This window comes from Phragmites australis, chromosome 22 (assembly GCF_958298935.1).
Source record: "Phragmites australis chromosome 22, lpPhrAust1.1, whole genome shotgun sequence".
Lineage (NCBI taxonomy): Eukaryota > Viridiplantae > Streptophyta > Magnoliopsida > Poales > Poaceae > Phragmites > Phragmites australis.
Window position 1 is genome coordinate 2,078,219 of NC_084942.1, and position 18,951 is coordinate 2,097,169.

Consider the following 18,951-nt stretch of genomic DNA (forward strand, 5'->3'; position numbering starts at 1 on the left):
ATTTATGCAATTGTAAATAAATTCATAAAGGAAATAATTAAATCAGAAGGAAAAAATAAATTCTGTTCTTAAAAGAAATATACCAAAATTCTCTGAAAGTCATTAATGACGTAACCCGTTTGGGAGTGTTTGATTATAAATATGACTTGGCAACCATCATATTTATAAGAAGATACTCTTAAATTATCCACGTACTTTAGACAGTTCGAGGATATGTGGCCCGAGTAGTAGGCTTACGTGCTCTTATATGGTTCTAGAGAGAATTTCGGTGACGTCTCCATGTTGTTCTATGAATACACACGATCTTGGCTCGTTGTCGATATGTATATTTGGAGAATAGCGGGAAGGTGCTGCCGAAATTTTCTCTAGAACCATACAAGAGTATGGAAATCTATTCGTGCTACAAATCCTCAAATGGGATTATGACCTACCTTTACATATTAGAAATTAGCTAGGACCATTTGCTTTAGATAAGAAATACATCATATTTTCATAAATTCGTATAAAAGTGAATTGTATCTGCATATTCGTATCTATTAGATGTCTACCAACAAGTCTTCATACGGATCCACTGACGAAGCACAAGCTCCCAGTCAGACATCTGCGCAATCAGGTCCTAGTGGAGCAACATTACAAAGGATAATAGCATAATCAAAGTGGCCGATGGACAAAATTGCCATCACGACAATCGATGATGACGGTGTGCCTTCAGAGAAGAAGGCCCTGTAGAGGTTGCGGAAGCTCGCAGGCCTTAATGCTCAGGAGTGAGTGTCATTGACCCTTCGGAAGTTCGATGACCTCTCAGTGGCCCAAAAGAATGCCTTGTTCAATGATGGCGCCAATACGTTTCTGGAGTTCCTGGAAAACATGAAAGCGAAGGGTTGCAGGGCTGCTATGAAAATGATAGCCAAACTTTGGAGAAGCCACAAGAGCAAGCTTATGAACGAGTATATGCCAAAAGGGTTGAAGGTCTTCAGCAAGTACCCATATATGAGAAGGGAGGATTGCGAAGCTTTTGTGGGGTTGAAGAGCTTAAAGGTGTTCCAAACAGAGAGTTTAGCAAAGAAGCAGCTTTGGGCAAAGAATAAACGGAACCACAACCTGGGCACATGCGGGTATGTGGGGAAAAAGGAGAAATGACAAGCAGAGGACGAACAGTTAGCAAACGAAAGCCGCGAGAATCCTTGGTTGTAATTCCCAAGACGATCGCAATAGTATTTGCAAGCGAGGGGTAAGCTATCAGATAGTGGAGAAATCACCTTCAAATCCAGTGAAACTGAGTCAGACGCTGAAAAGGTGAAAGAAATAGCAACCCAATCCACCGAAGGTTCATTCACCAGGGTTAGGAAACATGACGAGCTCTCAACTGTGCTGGGAAACCCTAAGAACCCAAGTCGCGTATGAGGCGTGCCTAGTTCCCAAGACTGGAAGTTAGGCTTCCCGAAACATGTCAGGATGTACAAGAAAAGGAAGAGGTCGGGTCCAATCGATGTGCAAGCATTGACCCAGTCAATCATGAAGAGCGTTTATCAAGACCTCAATGCAAAGGTTTGTGTCACAGGGAATCATAATTCCTAGTGTGCCAGCGGATGATAGCCCCATTGCTGGACGCAGGAGTAGTCAAGCCTCCAGAGAGGTCGAACAACATCTCTTCTCTCCATCTATGGAGCCGGATACTATAGATCTTCTCGATGGCCCACGTCATGCTCGCTAATCATAAGAGTTGGTGGCTACCAAATTGAGGCTGCAAAGGGTCAAGTACATCTAGAGGTCCAAGTGTTACATACGGTCTCGATACGTCCTAGTTATGCCGTGGTCTTCGTGAATTTTTGTGAGGAACCGTCCAAATAGTATCCTAATTAATCATCAGGAGGATCATTATTCATAAATACAACCTTAATGATTAACAAGAATATCATCCCGGTAGTCCCAAGATCGAAACACATGACTTTCTAACATGTACATCACAACATAGCTTAAGAAAGAGCGAGTAATTAAAGTTATATTACAAGTTCTTAAGTATGCAATCATTTGCAACAGTTTACACAAAGAGAAACTACGCAGTGGAAGATTAAAACTTTAACAACAACAAAAGGAGTGGAGTCATATGCCCTTAGGCTCCACCCTAAAAGATACGTCTCACCAAAGAAGGATGTACTACTCTTGCCCACCATCTGCATTGGCGGGCACGAAGTAGCCAAACACTGCCTCACCCTCACCAGCAGAACCTGAAAGCACAGGCATGAGTACAAAGGTATTCGCAAGACTTAATCCATATAGAGCACATATACATAGCTCGACTCCAAGGATTATGCATTGAGCTGTTAGCAAGAATAGACCACATGATTAAGTAAAACATATGCGGTAAGCAACCTGGACACATATGTGTGAGCATCTATACCTAACTCAAAAAACAACTACCTTTCTACCTTGTAAACTGTACGATACCATTTTGGTGTATATTTACACCCATGTACGTATTCATATACATATAAAAAAAAAGGAGGCGGGCCTTTTCTTTAGGACGGCCCGAACCGGCTCAGCCTTTTCCTGCCGCGCGGCCCGGTCAGGCCGGCCCAGCCCACCCGCTGCTCTCCTTATCCACTCGGGCGAGCTGAGGGAGGGAGCCACTCCCTTGCATCCGCCGCCACCTCCCTCGCAAGCGCCGCCGCCTCCTCTCGCGCCGCGCTCCCGAGCAGCGCCGCCACGCATGCGCCTGGCCGCGCCAACCCAGCCGCAACCTTCCCCCCCCCCCTCTCCTTATCCTCGCCCTGCACCGAGCTGTTGCGCCGCATCGCCTCGCCCCCTGGTCTACGGGCCGCGCCGCTCGCGTCGCCCGAGCTGTGCCGGCGCCCTCTCTCCCCTTCCCCTTTATCTCCAACAAACCGAATCCTCTCTATCTCTATCTCTTCCCCCGATTTCAAATCGGTTTGGGGATTGCTTCGGATGAGCTCGGCCGCCGCGATTTCCGCGAGTTTGGGTCGGCTACATGCTCTTCTCTCCTCCCGTGGGAACCTCGGGCCACCTCTATAAAAGGTGCAGGGAGGGGGTGCCCGGGAGAAGGAGTTCCTTTTTTTGGGAGGAGCACGCGGGAGCCCTGCTACTCTGCGCTGCCACCTCGCCGCTACCTCGCGTTGTCGCCTTCGTGCCCTGCCGAAGCCCTGAAGGGTGCCGCCCCTGCTGCTTCCCCGTCTCTGATCAGAGTGCGCTGTTGATCCGTCCCCATCGCCACCATGACGCTGACCCAAGGTGAGCCCTGGCCGTGACTTTTCTCTGTGATGCACGGCCTTGCCGTCGTAGCCGGTGCTCCGGCTGTGCCGTTGCTCTTCCCCCCTTCTGCTCTGTGATAGCCCGGCCTTCGTGCCGTCGTGCTTATGCCCGTTGGCCGGTGATGTTAAAACTAAGGCCCGGCTGTCGCATTCTCTCTGGCTGTGATGTGTCATGCCGCTGATGCGTCCTCTTTGCGATTGACCGGTCGTCGTGCCGTGCATATGCTACTGTCTTGCTCACGCTTGTCCCCGGCCTTCGCGTCGGCGTGCTCTTGCTCTGTGTACTTGCCGTTGTGCCTGCTGAGGCCCGACTGTTGCTCATCCTGTTGATGTGTGCTGATGCCGCACCATGCTCTATTCGACCCCTGGCCATGGCCATGTCGGCGAGCCTCTGACAGTGCTGGTGTCGTGCCGTGGATCTCGTGATGTTGCTAGCCCGGCCATGGTGTTGTCTCTCTGTTTATGCGTGCCATTGCGCCGCCCATCTGTCTAGCCGTGCCATTCATGCGCAAGCATATGCCGCCCTTCCCATGGCCGGTGATGATAAAACTGAGGCCCCGGTCAGCGTCATCAATATGTTGTTGCCGTGTAATTTTTCTGTTGATGCGGTCACGTGCCGCGGATGCTAGAGCTCCAGTGGCGTGCCCCTTGCAGCCTGTGCTCCGATCATTGCCGTTGAAGTCTCCGCGCTCCGGCATGTCGTTGTAGCCTGTGCGCTGGACGCCCTGTTGAAGCTAGGCATCCTGGCCGTCACGCTGTTGCTGACCTCGGTTGCGCGTGCATGCTTTTGGGCTATGCTGCTGCTGAGGCTTGCTCTTGCTTGCCCAGTGCTCTTGTGGTTTTGATGTTTGGCCGGTGAGGCTGCTGGTTGCTTGCTGGCCCTCTTTGTTGTTACTGAATGCCTATTGTCAGATGGAGCATTATGTTACTTGCTGCCTATTGGGGATCATGTGTTCAATGCTGGGCTCCCTTGAGGATTGTCCCTATTGTTGATTATGCATTCTTATGGATTATTCTTGGCTATTGGGCTACTGATGGCTATGTTGATATCTTGATACTGATGTGGGGATGCTGTCTTGTTCTCATGAGCTAATGAGGTTGCCTCTTGCTACCTATCAGAGATGAGCTAACGATGATGTCCGCTGTTGCCTATCAAAGATGTGGTTTACTTTACTATGAGCCTTCATACTATCTTATCGCAGAAAATATATGTGCCATTGCGGTAGGAGCCTGCGTGGCCCAAATAGTGATCACCCTCGCCTTTGTGGCGTTCGCCTTTGTGGTGTGTTGCCTTCAGAGATGGTCGATGAGGACAAGTCTGAGGCCCAAAGAGGAGCTAGTGAGTCAAGCACGGCGTCGGAGCTCCCGGTTGTGGCCATGCTGCTGCTCTCGGTCGAAGCTACGCGTCGTGCCGCGCTCCTAGCCCACCTCTTCCTAAAAACATAATTCTGAGGCCTACGAGGCCGATGATGACCCGGGATACATAAACAGTCCAAAAAGCTCATGCTAGACCGTTATCCCATTCTTTACTGCTTTTGATTTCTAACGCTTACTTTGATTGATCTTTGTTGCGTGTGACTACAGCCTTGCAGACTCGGAGACGACCTTGGTATGACGACCGCCAGCGCACTTAATCGGAGGTAGCCCGAAGACGGGCGTAATTAACCGGAGAGCCTCACGAGGCTACGGGAACCAAGACAAAGCAATCGCCAAATCATGAAGATAGTCAGATAGCGTGTGCGTTTGAGGAGTAAAACAATTGTAATCGAAAGATGTACTTTATGAATTCAATATGAATGAATAAAGTTACAATTCCATTACATTGTATCCTGTCTCTTGTATATTCTGTATACTGGCACGCCCGCAATATTACATACACAGTTTTCAATACAATCCAAACGCGAGACGTTTCGAATCCGCGAAACAAAATGGCACGCCCAGTGGGACATGGTTCTCCTCCCATCTTTGCTGCGCTGCGCTGGTCGTCAAAATGGTCTCCCGAGTCTACAAGTGCTGCTTGCAAAAAAAAAATCGTCGGGAAAATACTAACCAAGAGACGCTGTGGCTGCAGGTGGATTCGTCCCTGCCCGCGACTCGATTCCCACGATCCTACAGTTCGGAACACTTCCGCCGGTGGTCATCATCCAGCACGAGGGTGCCATCTACTCCAAAATGACGAAGGGGCCAGCTCAGGCTCCTATAACAAACAGGGCTCAAAAGAGAGCCTTTTCACAAATCAAGGATGAGTGCCACAATGTTGTCGCTGAGGCCAAAGCTATGCTGAAGGATTTACCCCACGCTGAGAAAACCGAAGCTGAGTTGGTCGTGGCACTAGACGCGGTTTGCGAGAACTTGCGTCGGATCATCACCCTTGCTCGTCTAGATGGGAAAGAACATGCACGCCGGAATTGCCGGCGTAAGATCATTAAAGTTCGAAGGCTCCGACAGCGGATTGCCTCCCGTTTCATTCCAAATAGCACCATCGAAGAAGAAGCAGCTTCAAATGAGATCATGCCCCGCGCATGGACTCATCATGCGACACGAGCTAGACTCCCCGCTCGGGAGGCCATAGTAGAGGAGTTTTTGTCTCAGCGTCTTGGAAGGAGGCGCAGGCTCTACAACCCCAGTCTTGCTGGTTGCCAGCACTGGATGCCTTGTTTTCACGTCGGTGTAACGTCTGACCCTTCTTCGTCTAAAGACACAAACCAGTTCGCCGTGCTTCCAAGTGAAGTGCCGGCGCCTCGACCTGATGAGCTACAACGACAACTACAACAACTTAGAGACCAAATGAATGGTCTCGAAAGACAGCTTCGCAGTACAACTGCGTTAGAAACTCCACGGACTGGGGGCAATCCCCGTCCTACAAATCATCATGAACATCAAGATCGCCGCGCCGAGGTTCCTCGACAAAGAGGCCCTCCGCCAACAACATATCGGCCACGTCAAATGCGGCCACCCACTCGTTGGGATCAAGAGTCACATAACCAAGACTACGCAAATCCAAGAAGGCCCTTTCGGCGCGATCGGAGGCTTCCCTACGAGGTGGCTTCCTCCAGTCACGAAGCCCCGAGGCACGAGGCTCCTACACGACCGGCACGTCGTCTCGCTTCACCGGCTAGATACTCAACCCCGTATATTCTCAACGAGAATCAACGTAGGCGCGAGCGAAGAAAGAGAAACCGGCAAGCCTGGTTCCGGGAATTACAAGACCTCGTTCTACGTCATGTACAAGTCCGCGTTCGGGAAGACGGCCAAGTCCACCCGGAGGATGGAAGAGTTAGCGTTCGGGTAACGCCGAATCTCGAACAAAACCCGAGATACAATTTCCTCTTAGAACGCCTGGCTCCAAAGCCACGTCAAACACAAGACAATGGCGTTATCCCTGTTTCAACAGGGCCTGTCGTGCAGCAGCAAAGGGTTGAGCCACCTCAACCCTCTCAAGTCATCGCTACTAAAGAAAATGAAAAGCCAGTAACGGAGGACAAACCTGCAACTGTCCCTGAGGAAACGACACTGCCATCTACTGCTAAAGGGTCCCAACAGCCTGTAGAACCAAGCTCGGATGCTTCGACAAACTATGATACTACGTCCGAGAGCTCTAAAAAGTCCAATGACGGAGACATCATGATGTGCGGCACCATCGGGGTCTTGAACCTCGAAGAATCAGACTCCGACTGGGAACCCCTTCCTATCACACACGAGCTAGCATACTCCTCCGAGGAGGAAATTTTGCCAAACCCAAAGGCTTGCTTCGGCAGGTCCTCACAAACTACTGCAAGACTGCAGAAGGAGGCCATAATCGCCCCTTGTTTCCCCGTGTCCGGGAAATGCAAATCATTTGAAGGGGGGTCTTCTTCGTATGACCACCCTGATACCTACAGAAGTATTTCTTCGCGTTTACCGCGAGATCAAGATCAATTACACACGGTGGCTACGCGTCCTGGCCCCGACACACGCTTGAAGATGACTGCTCGACATCGAATAGAAAGTAGCCCCGTCACATCCGAGGACGAAGGACAATATAGTCCCGGGGCTCATACATCAGACTCGCTTGAAGCACGCTCTCAGTCGCCACATTACTCCCGGCTAGCACCTTCGGCATTGTCCGGAGACGAAAAAGATCCAGAAGGCCTAAACGTTGCGCCTGTAAATATGGCCAACGAAAATGAAGGCATTCGCGAAGAACCACACCCAGACGCGGGTACAATACCATCTACAGTACCCCGAGGGGGTACAGGCAGTCAACATCAGCAAGTACCTCTACCACATCCGGGCACTCAAAATGAGCATAATAGCGCTCTTGGAAGACAAGTAAGCGAGTTGTCCGCGAGAGTGGACCAGCTCTGCTCCATGATGCTACACTTTACATCAGGAGGTGCACCGCCACCACCACCTAACGTACTACGGATCCCTCAAGTTGATCCACAGTTTACTGAGTTCGAAGCTGCGTCTCAGTTGCGCAATCCTCCTCCGATAGGGGCAGGGGGCACGCATACTCATCAAACGGGCGTCACTCCTCCACATGTCATGGCCGTGCCGGCAAATTCAGCCACACATGTTGCGCCGGCTGTGACGCTAAGAGACTACCACAGTATCACAGAAGACGTAGTCAACAGAAGAATGCGTCAATTGGCGGCCGAGCAGGCTCCAAGACCATTAGAGAGTGAGCTCGACAAGCCATATGAAGCGTGGCACGATCGAGTCGCATTCCCTGCAGGTTGGCATCCGCCGAAGTTCCGTTTGTTTGACGGAACCGGTGATGCCACCGAACATCTTGTTTACTTCGAGTCAGTGTGTGGAGACACTGCAAATAACCCATCACTACTACTGCGCCAATTCTCAGCTTCCTTGACAGGAGCTGCCTTCCACTGGTATAGCCGTCTGCCTGCGGGTTCGGTGCCCAGTTGGGTTGCTATGAAAGAATTATTCAAATCACATTTCATCACTATGAGAAAGGACATCTCGATTCTAGAGTTGTCCCAAATTAAACAAAGACGGGATGAGAGGATCGAAGATTACATCGTCCGTTTTAGAAACAACTACGTTCGTCTCGCAAGAGAGATGCATCCAGAAGATGCTGTGCAAATGTGCATCCACGGCATGTTACAACACTGGTTGGTCGGAGTTTCAAGACGTGATCCCAAGACATTCAGTTCACTTGGAGATGCCGTTGCGGCTACCAAGCTGGAGTTCGAGAAGGTACCACACATCATGGAGATGTACAAGAACGCAGGCTCCACCGACAACACTAGACGGTACGGGTCTTCGAGTAAGCCGGCCGGAAATGGCAACAAGGCGAAGGCATCCGTTGAGGCAAACGCTACAAGTGCTGTTCCAGTCTTCGGCCCGAAGAATGAACGGCCAAGACCAACTGTGCGTCCTAATGTCCGGGAGATGCTGAATAAGCAATATGTCTTTCGACGAGACCTCATCAAAAGTCTCTTCGAACAGATGAACGAGCAGAAGCTTGTGAATTTACCTACTCCGGCAAGACCTGAGCAGGTCGCCATGATTGAAAATCCTTTGTATTGCCCGTACCATCGGTACGTAGGGCATGTTATTGAAGATTGCATCGCTTTCAAAGAGTGGTTACAAAGAGCGGTCGATGAGAAGAGGTTGGCCCTAAAGCCTGAAGCCATGAACCCAGATTACCATACCGCTAATGTGGTAACAGTAAGACATAATGGCTCATCATCTATTCACATAAATGAAGAACAAGAGTATTGGGCGCCATTCGCCCAAGTAGAAGATCAGTTCGAGAGGCTTCGGCTCACGCCCGTCACTCATCGTGTGAAGGAGCAACAGTGGCAGCAGGTACCTCAAAGGCGCCCTCCAAGAGCTCGACGATCAAGCTATCAAGTTAATCCTCCTTCAGCACTGGTGCAAATTGCACGGCGTGATCCAAGTCAACGACGTATGCCTCCCCGATTCATTCCCGAGTCGGAGGGAGATGAGGCTTTCCCGCGGAGAATTACCATTTTGCCTACACTAGGTCAATTCTTCCCTAGGACCTGGGGACAGCCAACGACGTCAAGAGATGAGCACGTTCTCGATACTACTCTGTCCTCCGTGGTGGCGCAATGTAATGCCATCGCCGCAAGTGAAGATGATGACGACTCAAATTTAGGAGTCGCTATTACTCCCGAGGAACGTAAAGCCCTCGAGGCGGAAGCTACATCCGCCGAAGAGGGAGAGATTGAAGAAGTAAATATGAATCTGAGAAATGGTAGAGAACTTCCTGAGCCAGTGAAGCCTCGACAGCCTCGCGCTGACAAAACCGATGGGTTACAACGCTCAAAGCTCCCCATTCAGGAATCCCAGCCATCATCGTCAAAGATGCAGGCTAAAGAAGACAACATAGAATATAACGTCGTTGCTCATTTAAAGCGCATTCCAGCGCTATTAAGCGTCTATGATGCACTGACGCTAATGCCAGACTTGCGAGAGGCCTTAATCAAGGCTCTACAGACTCCTCACATATACGAGACGGCTATGGCCAAACACCGGCTCCTTAGCACTCTTGCTGAAGCTAATGAGATATCATTCTCCGAGGAAGATAAGATGGTTGAAACCGATAACCATAATCGACCACTCTACATTGAAGGAAACATTGGGAGCGCACATCTTCGTCATGTGCTCATAGACCCTGGCTCGGCAGTCAACCTTCTGCCTATTCGCAGTTTGACACGAGCCGGGTATACGATGGATGATCTCGAGCCAACCAGCGTGGTCATATGTGGCTAAGACAGCAACGGGAGCAAGGCGTTGGGCTCCATCACCGTGAGGTTACAAATGTCCACCTTCAGCTTTAAGGTGAAGTTCTTCGTCATCGAGTTTGTGACGTCATACTCGGCGCTATTGGGTAGACCTTGGATACACAAATACCAGGTTGTTCCCTCTACGTTGCACCAATGCTTCAAGTTCGTGGATAATAAAGGAGAACAACATCGAATCATCGGTAATTTGTCCCCATATACGGTGCAAGAAGTGCACCATGCAGATGCTAAGTACTTCTTCCCTAGCACTGGTGGAGAAGAGCGTTTGGGTCGCTCGACCCCAGCAGTGGATGTCATGGTCACACCCGACCCAACATCCTCCAGTTCCGAGATGGAGTTCCTAATCACACCATGCTCAAGACAACGAAGCTCTTTCCCTCGCGTTCGTGGCAGTAGGGACCGAGGAAAGCCTCGATCGTACGCTCCCGTGTCTCGACGACAACAAGGACCGGGGGCAATCAAAGAGGACAATTCAGGCACGTTCTGGAGTTGGAACTCCGCATCGCCCACCTCCACGACGCCCTTAATCATGGGGAACTTGGAGGCCTCTTCGTCAGCACCATCAATGACTACTACCCGGACAAGGTCAGAAGCAAGGCCCCGGATAGAGATGCCTTTCGTTAAAGATGAAGGGAATACACCTTCCCCGATACTTTTCGAGTATAATGCTAATATAGAAAAGCCTCTTATAACAGTGCATGAGGGCTCAACAGATGCCCCTCCAGCCACTGCGCAAACACTTCAGGTGACTAATAAAGCGGCCACCTCTACATCCCCCGAGCATAAAGAGGGGAGAGTGAAGAAGATAGTCGCTAAAATAGAGAAGGTGGCCTCGAGCTCCCCTCTTCTTCCGCTTCCATCACTTTACACTTCAGTTGCTACACCATTAGAAGTCTGGGCTGTTCCTGATCCTCAGGGATACACAAGCCCGACCCTTTTCTATAAGGTTCCACATACTCAGTGCTGTAACCTTGTGTTGAATTTTCCAGATACTGAATCGGATAAGGAGGAGATCATCAGGACTTTGAGGGTGGAACCAAACATGGTCCCCTTACTCGAGAGGTCCGGAATAAAGCTCCGAAGGAATCAGCGATTACCATCTCCGCCCAACGTGTGTGAAGAGTGGTGGAGCCAGTCAGAACGACTCGTGAAAAAGGGCCGTCTCCCTCGTACTAGGTACGGACTCGGCTACCGTCCCTTCGCCTCGTGTGAGAGCGATGAAGAGTATGAAGATGATTCCGAATTTGTTATGTGTAATACTACTTGTGCAGGTGAAGACTGGGGGCACGAGGATGATGAAGAAATGCCATCCGATGAAGAGGACTTGATCGAGACATATGAAGTCCCTCATCAGCCTCGATCATTCTGCGCTGCTGCAAACGCGCGACATGGCTTGAGAGATGAGCAATACCTCTTGGCCAAGATACATGAAGCGACGCCAATTCATCATGGAGAAATCCTCAATGCTGCCCCGGCTCCTTACCAGTTGGAGGACGGCGGGCAGCAAACTGTAGATGAGCTTGTAGAGATTAATCTCGGGAGTGAGGATGATCCTCGCCCCACTTTTGTAAGTGCTACGCTCTCACCCAAAGAGCGCGAAGATTATAAGCAATTTTTAATAAAATATCGAGACTGTTTCGCATGGTCGTATAAAGAAATGCCGGGTCTTGACCCGTGTGTTGCTACCCATAAACTAGCGATAGATCCGCAATTTCGTCCCATTAAACAGCATCCGCGGCGTTTCCGCCCGGAATTACAAGATGACATTATTGCCGAAGTCGATAAGTTGATTAAAGCGGGATTCATCAAAGAGGTGCAATATCCTCGATGGCTCGCTAATATCGTTCCGGTAATGAAGAAGAACGGGCAAGTCCGGGTTTGCGTAGACTTCCGTGACCTAAATCGCACTTGCCCGAAAGACGACTTCCCTATTCCGATCACCGAGTTAGTGATCGATTCTACTACAGGTTTTGGAGCCCTCTCTTTCATGGACGGGTTCTCCGGCTATAACCAAATCAAGATGGATCCACACGACGCCATCGACACAGCATTCAGGACCCCGAAGGGTAATTTTTACTATACAGTAATGCCCTTTGGTTTGAAAAATGCAGGTGCTACATACCAGCGCGCTATGACGGTCATCTTTGATGACCTCATCCACCAGTCCGTAGAATGCTACATCGACGACTTGGTGGTCAAGTCCCAAGAGCGTGAGCGTCATCAAGAAGATTTGCGCATCGTATTCGAGAGACTGCGTAAGTACCAACTCAAGATGAACCCGCTTAAGTGTGCCTTCGCCGTGCAATCCGGCGTTTTCCTAGGCTTCATCGTCTGCTACCGAGGCATTGAAATCGAGCCTAAGAAGATAACGGCGATCCTCAGAATGCCTCCACCAAAAAATTTAAAAGAACTCAAGTCCTTGCAAGGAAAATTAGCGTACATAAGACGCTTTATCTCTAATTTGTCCGGGCGAATTCAGCCATTTTCCAAACTCATGAAGAAAGGCGCGCCGTTCATTTGGGACGAGCAATGCCAAAATGCCTTCGACAGCATCAAGCAATATTTGCTTCATCCACCGGTGCTGATGGCCCCCATCAAAGGGTGGCCTCTCATTTTATACATCGCAGCACAACACGCTTCCGTCGGTGCCCTTCTTGGGCAGATTAACGACGAAGGAAAAGAAGTTGCATGCTACTACTTGAGTAGAACCATGGCGGGAGCTGAATGTAATTACTCCCCCATTGAAAAACATTGTTTAGCACTAATGTTTGCGCTCAAGAAGCTGCGACACTACTTGCTAGCACATGAGGTACATCTCATTGCAAGAGCAGACCCCGTAAAATACGTCCTTAATCAACCCGCCCTTGTAGGCAGGGTCGGAAAATGGGCATTATTAATGATGGAGTACGACATCACGTACGTTCCGCAGAAAGCCGTCAAAGGGCAAGCTTTAGCTGATTTTCTAGCGGCACATCCCGTTCCGAATGATTTGCCCTTAGTCACGGAACTCCCCGACGAAGAAGTATTCACAGTTAACACAGAGGCTCCATGGGAACTCTACTTCGACGGCGCTTCACGCATGGAGTCCGACCCCGACGGGACTCCTCGTAGGAGAGCCGGTGCAGGGATAGTGTTCAAAAGCCCCAAAGGAGAAACTTTATACCATTCCTTTTCCTTGCTTAAGGAGGAATGTTCCAATAATGAAGCCGAGTACGAGGCTCTCATCTTTGGGCTCCTTCTCGCACTATCCATGGAGATACATATTCTTCACGTGTACGGAGATTCTCAGCTCATTGTGAGACAGGTTAATGGAGTCTATGAAGTGCGCAAACCCGAGTTGGTCCCATATTGGGAAGCCACTCACAAACTCATGGAGAAATTTGAACTCATACAAATTAGACACGTCCCTCGAAGCAAGAACGCCTCAGCGGACGCTCTTGCAAAGCTAGCCGCATCCCTCGTATTACCTGATGGGCAAGCAGAAGTGAAAATTGAAGAAAGATGGCTTCTACCAGCCGTACTCGAACTCATTCCCGAAGACCACGAAGTGAACACCGTGGTAACTACTGAAGTTGATAAACAAGATTGGCGCAAGCCTTTCTTAGATTATTTTAGGCACGGCAGTCTGCCGAGTGACCCCGTCACAAGACGTCAATTGCAAAGGCGACTCCCCTCATACATATACAAAGCGGGAGTCCTGTATCGACGCTCTTATGGGCATGAGATGCCTCTTCGATGCCTGTCCCGAAGCGAAGCAGATAAAGCTCTGAAAGAGGTACACGCAGGTGTTTGTGGTGGACATCAGAGCGGGCCAAAGATGTACCATAGCCTAAAGCTTTCAGGAGGCTATTGGCCCGGTATGATGACCGATTGCATTCAAGTGGCACGATCTTGCTATGACTGCCAGATACACGGGGACTTCAAGCATCGTCCCCCAGTTCCGTTACACCCGACTATACCCTCTTGGCCTTTTGACGCTTGGGGTATCGACGTAATTGGAAAAATTGAGCCGCCCTCTTCTAAAGGGCAGCAATTCATTCTCGCTGCCACTGATTACTTCTCCAGGTGGGCGGAAGCAGTTCCTTTGAGGGAGGTGAAATCCGACAACGTCATAAACTTCCTCGAGCGCAACATCATATACCGTTTCGGAGTTCCTCATCGCATCACCTCCGACAACGGACTGTCTTTCAAGTCAAGTAAGATCTACAAGTTTGCCGAAAAATACAAGATTCAATGGAACTATTCCACAGGGTATTACCCTCAGGCCAACGGCTTGGCTGAAGCTTTTAATAAGACCCTCGTGGGCATTCTGAAAAAGACAGTTACAAAAAATAAGAGGGATTGGCATGACCGTCTCTTCGAAGCATTATGGGCGTATCGGGTCACTGTCCGTACCTCCACACAATCGACGCCCTACTCACTTGTCTTTGGCACAGAAGCCGTGTTGCCCCTTGAGCTGGAGCTTCCTGCGCTCCGGATTGCCGTACACAATGAAATCACACAAGACGAAAAAGTTCACCTTCGTCTCCAAGAACTGGACGCCCTTGAAGAAGAGCGCCTCAACGCTCTCCAAAATTTACAATTCTATCGACAAAACATGATCCGAGCGTATGACAAGATTGTCAAACCTCGCGTATTCAGGAAGGGCGAGCTAGTACTCGTTTTGAGGCGCCCGATTATAATCACCGGCACAAGCAAAGGCAAATTTGAGCCAAAATGGGAAGGGCCTTATGTTGTAGAACAAGTCTACGATGGAGGTGCCTACCAACTCATTAACCAGGAGGGCGTTCATCCAATACCCCCTATTAATGGTCGCTTTCTTAAAAAGTATTTCGCTTAAAACCGTCCTCCATTCCCCTTGGATCAACATTGAAAAGGGAGAACTTCGAGGCTCGGTATGAGTCTTTCAAAATAAAGGGTGTCGATCCACCCGACAGTGATCATGGCCTTTCTACCTGTCGCCGAGTTACGGTTTCAAGGTACGGCTACTTGCATGTCTTGCCTCCAGAGATGTACGAAGTGTCATGACAGTTTTAAGCTGAGATAATAAACACACACTGCACAAAAGACACATGTTCCTCTGTCTACGCTTGGGCGTCAAGGCTGACTTATTCTGCCTCTGAAGCGACTAACCGTTGTTAATCCTGTACTCTTCCACCCCAGCATAAGTTCACCCGGGGATGACTATAGGAAAAGAGCAAGAGAGGGCTACCTTCCCGACACAAGTCATGGGTATGTGTGCAGCTTCTTGCCACCCCGGTGTGATCAAAACAAGGGTCTTGTTACACCAAAAGTTGCCCGCGAGGTTTAGTACCACATAGCGTGGATGATGGGATCTCAAAGGCATTCGCATTCCCAAGATCAAGCTCAAGTTCAAGCAAATTCAAAGACCCAACAAAGGTCAATCGATGATCAAAACATCCAATTGCGTGTATCATCCAGTCAAAGTCCTCCCAAATTTAAGGGAGAAGAAACATCAGAATGCAAGAGAGTCACCATCAATGGGTGGCGTAAAGACTGTGAATGCCGGTGAGTGACCATCGTCCACCATCCTCGCAGAAAAGGGAGGCAACAATGCCACAACTTGCCTCCCACCCATTTTTTTTTATCCATACTACTCAGAAATACAGCCCCCAGGGAGTACAGAATTGTCAACGCGCTCTAGCCGAGGAGGTAGTTTGGGAAACCCCCACCGTTTTCAGAAGTACTTTTAGACATGTGTTCTTCACACGTACACTGATGTGACGGACAATTAAAATGCAACTGTCATGACTCCTCGTCGTCTCCTGAGGAAGGAGTTTCTTGTGGCTATATCTTGGGGTCACATCATAGCTCGGTGACACAGGAAAAGCTCATATTTCAAAACATCAAATGCATTAAGCGGGACTTTTGCTATTGCAGCTTTATGAAGCAAAGAAGTACGCTAGTTTTGCCTTTATGGATCTGCAAAGTCTTTGTCTCCACTGACTGGCACCTCCCAAGGTCGCAGTGGAGTCTTTACTCATTTTATACCTTCACTGGCTAGCACCTCCCAAGGTCGTAGTGGAGTCTTTACTCATTTTATACCTTCACTGGCTGGCACCTCCCACGGTCGCAGTGGAGTCTTTAATTATTCTACGCCTTCACTGGCTGGCACCTCCCAAGGTCGCAGTGGAGTCTTTATCTATTCTTCGACAACACTGGCTGGCAGCTCCCAAGGTCGCAGTGGAATCGAGGATCCCCTCTGAAGTGGCGTCGAGTTTCGTCGCAACTGAGGATTATCGTGAGCAGTGAAGCGTGCCAGTGCGGTTCACACGGAACTGTGAAACCCTTCAACCCTATTGGCCGGCACCGTGGCCGTTACATGGTCGCAATAGAGTTGATAGAACCTTTCGAGAGGTTCTTCACTGGCTGGCACCTCCCAAGGTCGCAGTAGAGTCTTTCATGACAACGCTGGCTGGCACCTCCTGAGGTCGCAGCGGAGTCAAATCCTTGTCAATGATACTGGCTGATGCCTCCCAAGGCCGCAGTAAAGTTGATATATTTTATTTGAGGAGTGGTGCATCTATCCACCACAAGTAAAAAAAAAAAAAAAAAAAAAATTCACTGGCTGGCTCTGCAAAGCAGACGCAGCGAAAGGCTCCGGGGTGATACTCGGCAGCTGTTTTCCTTTCTTCGGGTTTCTGGGCACCAAGTCAAGCCCACGCTCCTCTTCCTCGCGCAAGCTCAACTTGGTGGGGGGCATTTGTACGATACCATTTTGGTGTATATTTACACCCATGTACATATTCATATACATATATAAAAAAAAAGGAGGCGGGCCTTTTCTTTAGGCCGGCCCGAGCCGGCTCAGCCTTTTCCTGCCGCGCGGCCCGGTCAGGCCGGCCCAGCCCACCCGCTGCTCTCCTTATCCACTCGGGCGAGCTGAGGGAGGGAGCCACTCCCTTGCATCCGCCGCCACATTCCTCGCAAGCGCCGCCGCCTCCTCTCGCGCCGCTCTCCCGAGCAGCGCCGCCACGCATGCGCCTGGCCGCGCCGACCCAGCCGCAACCTGCCCCCCCCCCTCTCCTTATCCTCGCCCCGCACCGAGCTGTTGCGCCGCATCGCCTCGCCCCCTGGTCTACGGGCCGCGCCGCTCGCATCGCCCGAGCTGTGCCGGCGCCCTCTCTCCCCTTCCCCTTTATCTCCAACAAACCGAATCCTCTCTATCTCTATCTCTTCCCCCGATTTCAAATCGGTTTGGGGATTGCTTCGGATGAGCTCAGCCGCCGTGATTTCCGCGAGTTTGGGTCGGCTACATGCTCTTCTCTCCTCCCGTGGGAACCTCGGGCCACCTCTATAAAAGGTGCAGGGAGGGGGTGCCCGGGAGAAGGAGTTCCTTTTTTTGGGAGGAGCACGCGGGAGCCCTGCTACTCTGCGCTGCCACCTCGCCGCTACCTCGCGTTGTCGCCTTCGTGCCCTGCCGAAGCCCTGAAGGGTGCCGCCCCTGCTGCTTCCCCGTCTCTGATCAGAGTGCGCTGTTGATCCGTCCCCATCGCCACCATGACGCTGACCCAAGGTGAGCCCTGGCCGTGACTTTTCTCTGTGATGCACGGCCTTGCCGTCGTAGCCGGTGCTCCGGCTGTGCCGTTGCTCTTCCCCCCTTCTGCTCTGTGATAGCCCGGCCTTCGTGCCGTCGTGCTTATGCCCGTTGGCCGGTGATGTTAAAACTAAGGCCCGGCTGTCGCATTCTCTCTGGCTGTGATGTGTCATGCCGCTGATGCGTCCTCTTTGCGATTGACCGGTCGTCGTGCCGTGCATATGCTACTGTCTTGCTCACGCTTGTCCCCGGCCTTCGCGTCGGCGTGCTCTTGCTCTGTGTACTTGCCGTTGTGCCTGCTGAGGCCCGACTGTTGCTCATCCTGTTGATGTGTGCTGATGCCGCACCATGCTCTATTCGACCCCTGGCCATGGCCATGTCGGCGAGCCTCTGACAGTGCTGGTGTCGTGCCGTGGATCTCGTGATGTTGCTAGCCCGGCCATGGTGTTGTCTCTCTGTTTATGCGTGCCATTGCGCCGCCCATCTGTCTAGCCGTGCCATTCATGCGCAAGCATATGCCGCCCTTCCCATGGCCGGTGATGATAAAACTGAGGCCCCGGTCAGCGTCATCAATATGTTGTTGCCGTGTAATTTTTCTGTTGATGCGGTCACGTGCCGCGGATGCTAGAGCTCCAGTGGCGTGCCCCTTGCAGCCTGTGCTCCGATCATTGCCGTTGAAGTCTCCGCGCTCCGGCATGTCGTTGTAGCCTGTGCGCTGGACGCCCTGTTGAAGCTAGGCATCCTGGCCGTCACGCTGTTGCTGACCTCGGTTGCGCGTGCATGCTTTTGGGCTATGCTGCTGCTGAGGCTTGCTCTTGCTTGCCCAGTGCTCTTGTGGTTTTGATGTTTGGCCGGTGAGGCTGCTGGTTGCTTGCTGGCCCTCTTTGTTGTTACTGAATGCCTATTGTCAGATGGAGCATTATGTTACTTGCTGCCTATTGGGGATCATGTGTTCGATGCTGGGCTCCCTTGAGGATTGTCCCTATTGTTGATTATGCATTCTTATGGATTATTCTTGGCTATTGGGCTACTGATGGCTATGTTGATATCTTGATACTGATGTGGGGATGCTGTCTTGTTCTCATGAGCTAATGAGGTTGCCTCTTGCTACCTATCAGAGATGAGCTAACGATGATGTCCGCTGTTGCCTATCAAAGATGTGGTTTACTTTACTATGAGCCTTCATACTATCTTATCGCAGAAAATATATGTGCCATTGCGGTAGGAGCCTGCGTGGCCCAAATAGTGATCACCCTCGCCTTTGTGGCGTTCGCCTTTGTGGTGTGTTGCCTTCAGAGATGGTCGATGAGGACAAGTCTGAGGCCCAAAGAGGAGCTAGTGAGTCAAG